The 12,644-nt window shown below is 51.5% G+C and overlaps 1 protein-coding gene across 1 annotated transcript in view; it reads right to left on the bottom strand.

Annotated features, from left to right (window-relative positions):
- Positions 1-12,644, bottom strand: part of CFH (complement factor H) — a 1,163,637-nt gene that overhangs the window by 774,016 nt on the left and 376,977 nt on the right. The gene's annotated exons all lie outside the window — the stretch shown is intronic.

Raw genomic sequence — 12,644 nt, 5'->3', positions numbered from 1 at the left:
GCAAGAAGCTTTGCGTGCATTGTGATGACATGGCAGTGGTGCATTCGATCAATTCATTTAAAATTGCCCCCGGCAGTGTGGTACTTGAGACATCTGGTGTTGCGTTGCTTAGAACTCAACATGTGCGGGGTGGCGCAGCATGTGCCCGGAGTGCAAAATGAAGTGGCTGATGCGCTCTCTCGGTTTCAGTTCCACAGGTTCAGGCGACTGGTGCCAGGAGCGGACAAGGATGGAGAACTATGCCCGGCATGGCTGTGGGACCTGGCGTCGGTGTAGCATTTGAGGGAATCAGGAGACCGGTGACTGAGGCTACATGGTGCCGATACCAGGCGGTGTGGCAGGAATGGGAGGAATTGGAGAAGGCGGATTTTATGGAGCTTGGTTAGACAGGCCGAGTGCTGGGGGTTTTGTCATTGATTAGCTGGGATTTTTCAGCAGGCCGGTCTGTTTCGGTGATGATTACAAGTTGGCGGTGTTGGCCTTCTTGTTTAAAATGCAAGGGGTTCGGAACGTGACAAAGGATTTTCTGGTGCGGCAGGTGATGAAGGGTTTTCGAAAGGGCGCGCGGTCGCGAGACAGGAGACGGCCAATATTGTTTCCGTTGTTGGTTTGTTTGGTGAGGTGTTTGGGGGATATATGCTCGTCTGATTAGGAACGAGCCTTGTTTACGGTTGCCTTCGTATTGGCATTTTTTGGGGCTTTCTGCATCAGAGAATTGGGTAGCCCTGCCAGGCATGCAGTAGGCGGGCTGTTATTGGAGGATGTTACGCTTGGAAGGGATGGAGCGAGTGCCGGCTACGGTTTTCAAAGACAGATCAAATAGGTCGGGGACATCTGGTGACATTGTTTGAATTGCCAGGGCACCACCTATGCCCAGTGGTTCAGGTAACAGAGTTCTTGCAGGTGTGGGGTGGCTACCCCGGTGTTTTCATTAGACATGTGGATGGATCTGCCTTATCGCGATTCCAGTTTATGGCAGTGCTGAAGACGGCTTTAGTACGGGCGGGGGGAGGAGCCAAGAGATTACGGGTCCCACTCCTTTCGGATTGGGGCAGCGACCGAAGCGGCTAGGTGGGGGGCTGAGGGAGGATTGGATCCAGCGGATTGGGAGCTGGGAATACTCCAAGTTTCGTTTGTATATTAGACCACATCTGATTAGGTGATGTTTGGTGACAGGGGGGTACTTTATTGAGTATGGTTTGGTGGGCAGTTTCTTCATGGACAATTGTTGTTGTATTCAGGGTCTTTATATTTTGTAGGACCGTGCCTCGTGTGGATTCTCGGGCATTCCTTTGTGTTTTGGGGAGCTTTGCGGGCGGATGTTCGCCGGGACGGTCGGCAGCTCGGAGCGGCAATGTAGGAAGCCCGTGTGAAATGGCTCGGAATTCGGGGCATGACTTGGAGTAGAGTTCGCCCTGAATTGGCGTATTATAGCCGGATTGACAGGGAACCTGATGTTTTAATGCTGCATGTGGGGGGAATGACCTTGGAGTGAGGACGGCGAGAGAGTTAAAAAGGGATATCAAGTTGGACTTACTCTCTTTTGTGGAGGGCGTTACCTGGCATCGTGATTGCGTGGTCCGATATCGTAGCCCGGATGCAGTGGCGTTTTGGGAGGGCGGTGGATCGGATTAACAGGGCCCGGGAAAAAATTGAACCGGGCGATTGGCAGGTTTGTAGCCCGGAACGGAGGTTTGGTGGTTCGACTTGAGGAGTTGGAGGAGTCCACTGAGCAGTATTTGAGGCGTGATGGGGTCCATCTAACGGATGTCGGTTTGGATTTGTGGATGTTGGGTTTGAGGGATGGATTGGAACGAGCATTGGGGGTGTGGAGGGCCCGGGCCAAGTAAGGTGTCACTTGGCCGGTCTGTGGCGGGGTGATAGGTCCGTTCAGAGAGGTTTGGTGTACCGACAGTAGGTTTGTTGGTATGAAGCCACTCAGGGAGAGTGGCTTTGAGTTGGATGGGAACTTGTAGGCGGAGGTCCTGCAGGTTCTGGGGAGGGGTAATTAACGATGGAACGTTAATTACCCTACACCTCGGGTCGGTTGGTCACGGCCGAGGTGGTCCCCTGGGCCGGTTGGAGGTTACGGCCGGGGGATAGGAATGATGGTTGCCCTCTCGGATGGACCTATCAGGTGTCATTTTGTGGAGAATATGTATATATGTACAGGTTCAGGTGTTAATGGGGTGGCATGTTGAGCCACAAGTTTGGTACATATATACTGTTTAATAAAGCTGTGGCCATTCGGCAATAAAGTCGTAGTCTGTGTCGTTACTACTATATTTAAATTAAGGGGAAGTTTGTTACTGGAGACCCGCTTATCCCTATAGATACGTCATGAGCTAGTGATTAAAAGAGCAAGAGTCAGATGTCATCATCTTTGAGGGGGCCACCATTCTAATCTTTCAAGACCTTGCCATCTCTACTCTAAACAAGAGACATGAGCTGAAACTCTTTACAGAGGCCTTGCTCCCAAAGCAATACCAGTACCAATGGCTATACCCATTCGGTATCACTGCCATGGACAAACGATTCCAGGCCAGAACATTGGCCGAAATAAAAAAGATCTGCGAGGAGCTAGAAATTACTCTGGAGAAAAATACCCAGACCTGGAAACAATTCACCAAGCCTCCCTGATCCTTCCTCTACCTCACCCTACTCCATGAAATACAGCCTTTACCCCTAAGTCCAAAAAATCTAGATCCCAAAGAAAGAGTTGAATCCAGCGGAACTCAGGCAGCAATAAGTAAAAACATTTTCTTTATTTCTTCTTTAAAAACACATGACAGATGACAGCACACAGAAACAAGACATGTAATTGTGACGCACTGGCCTATCAAGTTGTCACAGGGTATTGTGCAATCTGCCCTTCTGCACAGTATCCGCATCCTCCTTGGTTACGGATCCCTGTTCTTTGGTGTTGCTAAGATCAGAGCCAGTCAAAACCCTAGGAACACTTTACACCTTACCAACCAGACACACCATTGGGGGGGCCTGATGGGAATAGGGCCGCCCACTTGGGGGGTTGGTAAGGGGAGGTGAGAAGTGTCAGGAAAGGGAAAAAGAGAGTTGTGAAGTGGAGAGCGAAGGGTGAGGAGCTGGGCTCCGAGTAGAATCCTAGGTGGCAGACGTTGGTCTGGGCCTGGGAGGAGCTGGAACCCCGGTCGCAGGGGATCAGGTCAAGGGGCACGGACTTGCCGAGGAGGGCAGCCGGCAGCCTTAAGCCATCTCTGGCAGGGGCCAGGGCACGACGGGGTACGTGGACCCTAGGCCGGGAAGTAGCTTCAAGCGTCCTGGTAATTTACCCGACGGGGGTGAAGTCTTCAAGATTCATCCCTCACCCGCTCCAAAATCTGCGTACTAGCGCTATGAGGGGATAGGACTTTTGCCAATTACAGTCCACCAAATCCCAAGCGTGAACCCTGAGAGCAAGCTCACTCCATTAGTCATACGGGTGAGCGGGACCCGATTACTTCCAGACTATAGGGTTCAACTCGTGAGAAGGTGCCACGGAAAAGGCCACAGGCTAACAAGCAACACCAAGGGCATGGATCCAGACGTGCTCCCTCCTTGCTGCAGTGGTGCTTAGAACTCTGGTTTACAAGCTGTCGGTGTCAGTATTCTTGGACTGAGTGAGTACGCAGAGACCCTTCCTTTTCCCAACGGCACCCCCCTGCACAACCACCGGGCCCCGGGGCACAAACCCCCTACCCACGGAGGGGTTAAACACCTTGCTGCCATACCACCACCACCGGGCTCCCCCACCAACAGCAGCGGTGGTACTCCATCTTACCACGCACTGTGGGTGGCGTCACAAACTTCTAACTCCCCTTTATATACCCCCCTTTTCAAACTCGAGTGACCGCGCGAACCCCTGGGTCCGGAGACCCCTCTAGCCACCGCGGTTCAGCTCGGCCGCTGACATGGGGGTGGTACACCTCGAAAAACTTGGCGTCACAAACAGGATATGAGCAGGACCCACTTACCTGGGTGACGTGCACCTTGAAAGCTGAAAACCGCGAGTCAACAGTACTTTTCCTGCCAATTCCGCCATTGCCCGCCAACTTTTCGCGCCAAAACACTGTCTACTCCGAGAAAGCATGTAAAACCTAAGCCCCGCCCTTCGTCTTGCGTGTGAGGCCAGAACCAGAAGTTCCCAGAGGGCCACAGCGCGCAAAAGAGTGCTGAGAAAAGACCAAGGGGGCGTGCAGTGATGTCGGCTCCGGATGATTGAAATGTTGCGGCGCTCCCTCTGCCCGATCAGGGCAATGATGGTGCAGCGGGCACCACTCCGGCCGCAGGAGCGACGGCACCGGGACCTGAAGAGGTTGTCCCCATAATGCCGATAACCCTGCCATATGTACCCGAAGCTGCCTGGCTCCCGCAGTATGACGGCTGACCAGATGCGCTGCAAGGATTTAAGAGGAAAATCTGTAACGTTCTGAATATGCATGCCTTGAACGGGTGGCAGCGGGCATCGGTAGTGTTCGGGCAGCTGACCGGTGCTGCAGAGTTGGAAGTGGAGACATGGACTGAGGCGGGTCGGACATCAGCGGCCTCCATTTTTAGGAGATTGAGAGCTGCATTTGAAACCCGCACGGAAGCGGAACTGAGAATGAGGTTTTACAGCTGCAAGCAACGGCCCCAAGACAGAATCCGAGATTGCGCCTTAAAATTGCAAGCAACGCTGCGGACCCTGAGACTGACCAATGATATCGGAGAGCCAGAGGGAAACAAGATGCTGGTGGAGCAGTTCCTGCAAGGCCTCGGGTCGGTGGATGACCGCAAGCAGCTCCGGCTGTGGGCCTTGGAACACCGTGCTTTGGACTTTGCTACCTTAAAAGAGCAGGCAATCAAGGCCCTGCAGCCCCCAGAAGCTCCTGAGTCCTGACTCCCCACTCCCGGCTTGGCAAGCTGATGCCTCTCGAGTGCAAGTGAAACCTTCTGCCCTGGCCCTGCCTGAGCCGACTCGCTTAGCAACGACCAGGAGCGGAGCACCTGATTTATCTACCCAAGTGCAGCAGCTAACTAAAGATGTCGCCCGGATTCTGGAAGCCATGCAACTAAAGTCGAAGTCCAACCCATCAAGGGAGATTCAATTGTCCGACTGCCCAGAGGACGTCCCCTGGATGAGAAAGCTGACCTCCACGTACAGAGGACGGAGCGATGAGCAGTATAGCCCACCTGTTTGTTATAAGTGTAACAAGACTGGCCACTACGCAAGAAGCTGTCCTTTAAACGGGCAACCCCTGGGGCCAAGGGCCAATCCCCAGGAATAAATTGCCAAGGCCCAGCAGACTGGAGAGAGCGGTATGTAGGGGGACGGCCCATTGTTTCCGTCACCCTGGATGGGATCCCTACCTCTGCACTTCTTGATACCGGCTCCCAGGTAACACCTATTCTATATGTACTTTATAAGAAATTTTGGCATGATGATGACTTGATGCCTCCGGATGATGGTTTGACAATCTATGCTGTCAATGGGTTACCTGTGACTCAAATTGGGTTCAAGGAGGTGACCATAAAGGTGGGCCGAGTAGAATTAGTCAGACAAGGCCTAATAGTAGTATAAAATGACCCTAGTGACCGAACCCGAAGATTATTTTAGGAACAAATTTCATTGAGAATTGCATGGGAGAAGTGTTGTTTATGTTTCAACAGCTGTCTGAGACTGCAGGAGCAGGGCGGCAGAGAGTCCTGCAACGTGAGATCTGAGCTCTCCTACAGCGGCAACAGGTAAATCTCTCTGGAGGTGAGATAGGTGGTGTACGGGTAATGGATGTGGCCCCTCTAGTAGTGCCCCCATGAAGTGAAATGTTGATATGGTGCAAGGCACCCATAGGTTCCCGGGGACAGGATTACCAGGCAGTGGTAGAGCCCCTACACTCAGAGCATTGGCGCTCTGTGTTTACGGCCAGAGGGGTAGTCGATGTCCAGAAGTGGAGCGTGCCCGTGCAAGTGTTAAACTGTGGGTAGGAGGAAGTTACACTACCCCGATATGCCACCATAGCCAAGCTGTTTACGGTAAATGCAGACAACATCCATGCAACAGGGTCCCCAGACAAGCAGAGTCAGCGCCCCAGTGCTAATCCCCAGGGCCCGGTAGAGAAGTGGTGTCAGGAGCTACATGTGGGTACCGACTCTACACCTGCACATAAAAAACAAGGGGTCTACAGGGTGGTCAAGGAGTATGAGCAGGTCTTTAGCAAGCACCCACTGGATTTTGGGCGGATTAAAGGGGTACAACATCACATACCCACTGGCGCTCACCCACCTATCAAGGAGAGGTATAGGCCAATACCACCTGCCCATTACCAGTGTGCCAAAGATATGCTCAGAAGCATGAAAGAAGCAGGAGTAGTTAGCGATAGGTGCAGTCCCTGGGCCGCCCCATTGGTGTTGGTGAAAGAGGAAGATGGGACTATGAGGATGTGCGTAGATTACCGCCAGATTAACAAGATTACCCATAAGGACGCCTACTCTCTGCCCCGCATTGAGGAATCATTATCTGCCCTGAAGTCTGCTACTTATTTTTCTACCCTTGATCTCACCAGCGGGTACTGGCAGGTAGCAGTTGCCGAAGAGGCCTGGGAGAAGACCGCGTTCGCTACCCCGATGGGCCTGTGTGAATTCAATAGTATGCCATTCGGGCTGTGCAATGCACCCAGGACGTTTCAGAGGTTGATGGAGTGCTGCTTGGGCCACTGTAACTTTGAAACCATCTTGCTGTATCTGGACGATGTCATTGTTTACTCCAAAACCTACGAAGCACATTTGGAGCATCTGGCCGAAGTGTTATACGCTCTGTCCAAGTATGGAATGAGGCTCAAGCCATCCAAGTGCCACTTGTTGAAACCGAAGGTGCAGTACTTGGGGCATGTAGTGAGTGCCAAATGTGTGGCACCGGACTTCGAAATGATCACAGCCATCCAGAACTGGCCACGGCCCACTACTGTTGGAGAGGTGCGGCAGTTCCTGGGCCTGATGGGATATTCCTGGAGGTTCATCAAGGGGTACACCCGGATCGCAGCCCCCTTACAGTACCTTCTGGCCAGACTGTGCGCGGCAAATCTGTGGGGCCTCCATTCAAATGGGGCGCGGAGCAAGAAGATTCTTTCAAGCAGATGAAGTCCGTCCTAACCGAGAACAAAATCTTGGCTTATCCCGACTACGGTCTCCCCTTTGTGTTGTACACAGATGCCAGTAATGTGGGATTAGGAGCCATCTTATCCCAGGTGCAGAAGGGCAAGGAAAAGGTAATCGCTTATGCCAGCCGGAAGTTATGACCGACGGAGAGAAACCTAGAAATCTATAGCTCCTTCAAGTTAGAGTTCCTGGCACTTGTCTGGGCTATAACCGAACGGTTCAAGCACTACCTTGCTGCTGCCAAGTTCACGGTGTATACTGACAATAATCCATTGACTCACTTAGATACAGCGAAGCTGGGAGCCTTGAAGCAACGATGGGTTGCACGGTTAGCCAATTATGATTTTGTTATCAAATACAGGGCTGGCCATAAGAATACCAATGCGGATGCCCTATCCAGAATACCTCACTTGTTTGATGATGGGAGAGATGAAGATGACCTGGAAGAAGTCGAGCTACCTATGTTCCATCAGCCTCCGCCTGAGGGACGATCCAGATCCAGTGTCAGCCAGCAGGAGATGACCTGCAACCCGTTGCCTCACCATGGCTGGCAAGAAGCCCAGGATTGGGACCCTGGGATCAAGTTAGTAAAAATACTGCTGGCCAGAGCTGATGCCCATCTTGGACCAGGAGCTCCAGAAGAGGCCAGGAAATTGTGGCAAGACCGAAGTCGGCTTTATCTGCACCAAGGTAAACTGTGCCGGAGCTTGACCAACCCGAAGACCCACGAGAGAATCTGCCAGATTGTGGTCCCCAAGTCGTACGTCCCAGTGGTGCTGGAAGCATACCATGACGGAGCCAGGCACTTTGGGTGGAAGAAACTGGAAATGTTGCTAAGAAGCCACTTCTATTGGATAGAAATGAAAGACTCCATAGAAGCCTGGTGTAGGAATTGCGGCCCCTGTGCCTTGAGAAGGCAAGATGGCACCACTCAACGCGCACCACTCCAGCCGATTGTCATTAAGCAGCTTCTGGAAATTGTAGCTCTAGACCAGAGGTCCTCAACTCCAGTCCTCAAGGCCCACCAACAATGCAGGTTTTTGGGATTTCCTTAGTATTGCACAGGTGTTAATGTAATTACCTGCCCAGGTGCTGGTTCCAACAGCAGTGCAATGCTAAGGAAATCCTGAAAACATGCACTGTTGGTGGGCCATGAGGACTGGAGTTGGGGAACCCTGCTCTAGACTATGTCAAGTTGACCCCCAGTAGAAGTGGGCATACGTATGCGTATGCGCTTACGCTGGTTGACCACTACTCACGGTTCCTGGTGGTGGTACCTGTTAAGGATTTTACTGCCAGCACTGCAGTAAGGGCATTCCAGGCCCACTTCTGTAGGCCGCACGGGTATCCCGACCGAGTCTTGACAGAACAGGGTCCTGCGTTCGAGGCTGAGATCTTCCAGGAGTTCTGCAGTCTGTACGGGTGCAAGAAGATCCGCACTACACCATATCATGCACAGACAAATGGAATGTGCGAGAAGATGAACCACCTGGTGATCAATCTGCTGAAGACCCTTCCTCTAGAAGAGCGGACCCAGTGGCCCGAAAAACTGCCAGACCTGGTAGACATTTACAACAACATCCCAGTGGGATCTACCAAGTGTACCCCTGCATACCTGATGAGAGCCCGCCCGGGAAGACTCCCAGTGGTCTTGGAGATGGAGGTTGAATTGCCTGAAACCTACGCACTCGGAGAAGATTGGAACTCGCGTCGCCAAGCCCAGTACAAACAGATTCAGAAGTGCGTTGAGGAAAGTTTGGATCAAACCCGGGAGCGGCAAGAAAGAAACTTTAACAAACAAGCTCAAGCAAACCCCTTGGCTCCTGGTGAAACCGTGCTGAAACGTAAAAGGAAGAATCACAAGTTGGATGATCAGTAGGAAAAGGAGCCGTATGTGATACAGCCATCCAACTTTCATAACCAGAAGACTTGTTTGATCAGCAAGGATAAATGGGAGAACTACAGCTACGGTATCTAGGGACCATATAAAGAAGTGCCCAGAACTTTTAAGAAGGGCAGAAAAACCTCAGTCCCAGTCTCTTGTGGTAGAAGGAAGAAAGAAGGTGATCCGTACCATTCTGGGTGATTTTCCGGAAGATTGGCCTATGCAGAATGGAGCAGTAATAGTCCCTGTGTTAACATTCCCACAACCCGTGAAAGAACCAGAGCAGGAAAGGCTTACTGACACTGCACCCACGCCAGCACCTAGAGTAGCGCCTGTCCCCTTACCACGCACAAGTAGGGTTTTGCCAGTTACATCCAGCACAGAGTGCGAGGGCCGTGTAGTGAGTGTAGACACTTCACCAGAAGGGGGTTAGAGCCCAGAATTGAGAAGATCAAGCAAACTTTGGTCAGCCTCCACGGAGGTATAGAGAAGAGTGTTGAAAAATGTTATAATACCAGTAGTTTTGCGGCGCCATAGAATTGTTAGGTATTGGTGCTTTCGTTTATTGTTTTCACTGTTTGTTATTTTTCATATAGAAACTGTTAGTAAATAAGTGTCTAATCAACCAGTTTTAATGAAAAGAGTAAAAGTTACCAGATTTGCAAGAAGATTGTTAATGTGTACAACCGGTACATGGACTCCGTTAAAGTTTTATATATCAGTAAAAAAAATGGACTAAGGTCACAGGACTGGCGTGACCAACACGAACTTGTGTATTGTACATAGTTACACCTCCTGTGCTAACCAGAGTCGTCTAAAGACAACACTCGGGACCATAACCTTGTCACGGACCCACCATAGGTTTCCAGGGGGAACAAGTTGCTTGGGTGGCAGGTTACTGGGTCCAGGACGTTGGGACTGGACTGTCGCAGGAAGGGGCTGCAATGGAGTAGGTTGAGCCTCCGTTACCATTGAAATCGGTAGCGTCCCACAGTTGGACGGCAAACTCTTAAAAAGTTAGTAACGTTTAAGTAAAGTGCCTCCCCTGTGTGGGATGGAACCCATTAATAAAAGTGTGTAATGCTTAAAATGTTCCTTTTCTTCTACAGTTAAAAACAAAAATAAACCTCTGGTGTCCTGTAGCTCGGGGACAAGCTACGTTTAACCAAGGGGGAATGTGACGCCCTGGCCTATCAGGCCGTCACAGAGTATTATGCAATCTGCCCTTCTGCACAGTATCCGCATCTTCCTTGGTTCCCTGCTTCCCTGTTCTTTGGTGTTGCTAAGATCAGAGCCAGTCAAAACCCTAGGAACACTTTACATCTTACCCACCAGACACACCATTGGGGGGCTTAAAGGGAATAAGGCCGCCCACTTGGGAGGTTGGTAAGGGGAGGTGAGAAGTGTCAGAAAAGGAAAAAAGAGAGTTGTGAAGTGGAGAGGAAAGGTGAGGAGCTGGGCTCCGAGTAGAATCCGAGGTGGCAGACGTTGGTCTGGGCCTGGGAGGAGCTGGAACCCCGGTCGCAGGGGATCAGGTCAAGGGGCACGGACTTGCCAAGGAGGGCAGCCGGCAGCTTTGAGCCATCTCCAGGCAGGGACCAGGGCATGACGGGGTACGTGGACCCTAGGCCGGGAAGTAGCTTCAAGCGTCCTGGTAATTTACCCGACGGGAGTGAAGTCTTCAAGATTCATCCCTCACCCACTCCAAAATCGGGGTACTAGAGCAACGAGGGGATAGGACTTTTGCCAATTACAATCCACCAAATCCCAAGCGTGAACCCTGAGAGCAAGCTCACTCCGTTAGCCATACGGGTGAGCGGGACCCGATTACTTCCAGACTATAGGGTCCAACTCGTGAGAAGATGCCACGGAAAAGGCCACAGGCTAACAAGCAACACCAAGGGCATGGATCCAGGCGTGCTCCCTCCTTGCTGCAGGGGTGCTTAGAACTCTGGTTTACAAGCTGTCGGTGTCAGTATTCTTGGACTGAGTGAGTACGCAGAGACCCTTCCTTTTCCCAACGGCACCCCCCTGCACAACCACCGGGCCCCGGGGCACAAACCCCCTACCCACGGAGGGGTTAAACACCTTGCTACCATACCACCGCCACCGGGCTCCCCCACCAACAGCAGCAGTGGTACTCCATCTTACCATGCACCTTGGGTAGTGTCACGAACTTCTAACTCCCTTGTATATACCCCCCGTTTCAAACTCGAGTGACCGCACGAACCCCCGGGTCCGGAGACCCTCGAGCCACCGCGGTTCCGGATCCGAGCGTCTCGACTGCTGACACGGGGGCGATACATAATCCAACGCGTTTCGACAGAAAACTATCGCTAAATCTTATTCATGGATCATGGTTCATGAATAAGACTCAGCAATATTTTCCGTCCCTATTATATCCACTTCAGCAACTCTGTCGCTCCACTAAGGGTCATGGGGGGGTCAGACTCACCTCTTTCTTTCTTGCCCCCCCCACCACTGACTTTAGAAATATACTTACTGTGACTTTGGAACTGCTGTTTCTTCCTGGGGGAAAGACTGAACCTGTCCCAGACTTGTTACATCAGCGACCCCTCAGAGACCGCACCAACAGAAGCCACATCTACCCCCATTGCCATTGTTAACCTTTTGCCCCTTGCCTCACCAGATTTCGTAAAGAAGGCTTTGATATTCTACCCTACAAGAAACACACTTCTAATTGGACAAGCCCACTGCCTTTGACTAAAACCACTTCAACCAATGGTACCACGCCCCTTCCCCACAGAAAGGCTCTAAAGGGGTTTCCAAGGACTTTTCTAAGAACACTCCCTTCTCACTGTGCAGATTGGACACGGACCCTGAGGGCAGATATATCTTTGTTGAGGGCTTTATGGCTGGCTCCATGATTACTGAGGGTAGCTTTTATGCCCCAAATAAGAAACAAATTAGATAGATTCTCTCCAAACTCAGAAAGGTCAACTTATTCATTGAGGGTACACCTTTTCTGTGGGATATTTAAATCTATCTCTGGACCTGCTTCTTGACTCTTCAGATAAAAAACTACTATATATCTCTCTGAGATCTCCTTTGCATCAAAAATTCTCTGCAATCCCGATCTCTTATAGACTCATGGCAATACCTTCATTCCTCTGACCGGAATTAGGCCGGCGTTACACGGGACGATATATCGTGCGATCGCATAAGAGATCACACCCGCCCCGCTCCCGTTTGTGCATCATGGGCAATTCATTGCCCATGGCGCACAAAGTCAGTAACCGCCATCACACGTACTTACCTCCAGCACGACCTCGCTGTGGGTGGCGAAAATCCTCTTCCTGAAGGGGGAGGGATGTTTGGCGTCACAGCGACGTCACACAGCAGTCACCCAATAGCAGAGGAGGGGCGGAGATGAGTGGGACGTAACATCCCGCCCACCTCCTTTCTTCCTCATTGCCGGCGGGACGCAGGTAAGCTGTGTTCGTCGTTCCCGAGGTGTCACACATAGCGATGTGTGCTGGCTCGGGAACGATGAACAACCGGCACGCTGAAGGAGGAACGACATTTTGAAAATGAGCGACGTGGCAACGAGCAACAATAAGGTGAGTATTTTTGTTCGTTAACAGTTGCT

The sequence above is a fragment of the Anomaloglossus baeobatrachus genome, chromosome 8 (genome assembly GCF_048569485.1).
Source record: "Anomaloglossus baeobatrachus isolate aAnoBae1 chromosome 8, aAnoBae1.hap1, whole genome shotgun sequence".
NCBI lineage: Eukaryota > Metazoa > Chordata > Amphibia > Anura > Aromobatidae > Anomaloglossus > Anomaloglossus baeobatrachus.
Note: the sequence above shows the minus strand (reverse complement) of the source record. Positions and strands in the feature narration are given on the sequence as shown.